Source organism: Daphnia pulicaria, chromosome 2, assembly GCF_021234035.1.
Source record: "Daphnia pulicaria isolate SC F1-1A chromosome 2, SC_F0-13Bv2, whole genome shotgun sequence".
Classification (NCBI taxonomy): domain Eukaryota; kingdom Metazoa; phylum Arthropoda; class Branchiopoda; order Diplostraca; family Daphniidae; genus Daphnia; species Daphnia pulicaria.
The window spans coordinates 11843477-11845341 of record NC_060914.1 but is presented as its reverse complement, the minus strand read 5'-3'; the positions used below and the strand labels follow the sequence as shown (position 1 = coordinate 11845341).

The window sequence follows — 1865 nt, the reverse complement described above, 5'->3', positions numbered from 1 at the left end:
GCGCGGAGTAGCTAGAGCGTCCGCCGACGTCGTAGCCCGAGGCGTAGCTAGTATCTAGCAATTTGAAGTCTTACACCCAGCGCGGAGTAGCTAGAGCGTCCGCCGACGTCGTAGCCCGAGGCGTAGGCAAAATTCACTCGATTGTCGCCTGCATAAAATTGGCATTTAGCCTACTTCAACTAAAACAAATTCTTTTAATAATTGCCGCCTCCCTGCTTTAAAGAACCTCAATTCTGTCAAATTGTTCAGCCATCCACTCTGCTCAGATTTGAACTTTGATTATTTCCAAATTATTTAAAATATGGCTATCTAACGTTATTCACAGCGAGGTATAATGAAAATAATTAGTTTAACGAACATAAAACATTAATAAGGTATTTCACGCACGCACACATTGATAAGAGTAGAACGTTTTCCATCAGAAAAAAAGCCGTGTTTAATTTAGTGTGAAATCAGTTAAACGTCAAATTCTAGACAAATATAATCCCTGAGGCTAAGGCTTTAGCCTGCCGAGGGCCTTAACAGGGTTCCCGTAGACCTCAAAAGTCTCCCTGGAAGGAAATGGGAAAAGGCGGAGCTTAGAGAGAAAAACTACCCCCACGTGACCGAAATCTGGCCTTGCTATTGGCTCCCGTCTCGATTTACCGATCGATATAAAATCGGAAATTCAGTGAAGCCTATATCCCTGCAACGCGATTTTCAACCCACGGTCCCAGATTTCTCAGTCTTCGCCGAAACCTGGAAATGGAATTACGTGGTATACCACTACACTGCGACCTGCGACTGTGACTTCGGGGTGTTATGTTATTGTAACTGTCTCTGCGTTGTGTTCATGTTGTAAGTTGGTAATAATAAAGCAGTTTTCATTCTAATTTTACGAAATTTGCTCTAGAGACCATGAATCGGAAGGATTCTCGAATTGTGAACTTCCTCGAAAGCCCCATTGTTTACACCATTGTTATTGTGACTAGTTTTCAACCTCCTTTGCATGGCTGAAACCTCAATGAGGAGGAAGGAGTTCAGTGGTATGCAAGTAGCAGGAAAGACCTGGACAGTTTACTGGACAACAACAACACACAAGGTATTGATTTAATAATAATTTTTAGTGGCTTACAATTCTATTTCGACTGTATTATCTGCAGCCATTGTGGAACGGTGGGAAAGGTCTGTGAGAATTAGAAAGAGCCAAACAGGCAGAAGAAAAACGATTGAGTGAAATTGGTAAAGAAATTAAGAAGGTGGAAGAAATGAAATCAATGTGAATGTGTCAAAAGAACGACCTAGACAATATGGATGAAGGCATGGCCTTGGTATAATTCGTTCTGTCTGTTAATTTAAAAATGTTATGTCACAACATTATTTGTATTTTTAATATCAAGGCTTGACGAGATATGGGAGCAGTAACAAAAGACCTGCTGAACGTTCAGAAGTCTATAACTAGTTTAGAAGCGAATATTGAAAAAGTAAGAAGACAATATGGATGAAGGCATGGCCTTGGTATAATCCGTTCTGTCTGTTAATTTAAAAATGTTATGTCACAACATTATTTGTATTTTTAATATCAAGGCTCGACAAGATATGGGAGCAGTAACAAAAGACCTGCTGACCCTTACGGAAAAATCTCATCAAACTATATGAGAAATCATATGTTTATTAATGACATCAATGATTTTTTAATAATTTTTGGTGATCTCATATATTTCTCATTAAATTGATGAGAATTTTCACCCTCATGTTTATCATTAAAAGTGTTTAAAATATTTTTGTCTCATTTTATATGAGATATAACCCAATCCGTAGTAAGAAATCAGAAAGAAATCATATAAATTTCATGATTTTACCACAGATTTTTCGCATGAGAAATA

At 38.1% G+C, this 1865-nt stretch overlaps 1 long non-coding RNA gene across 1 annotated transcript; it reads left to right on the top strand.

The window, feature by feature from the left end:
• Positions 1-745: 745 nt before the first annotated feature.
• LOC124326697 lies at positions 746-1606 on the top strand. The gene is made up of 5 exons (XR_006915697.1): positions 746-837; positions 893-1081; positions 1143-1310; positions 1380-1497; positions 1567-1606. It is a non-coding gene; the product is annotated as an uncharacterized LOC124326697 (long non-coding RNA).
• The last annotated feature ends 259 nt before the right edge of the window (positions 1607-1865 follow it).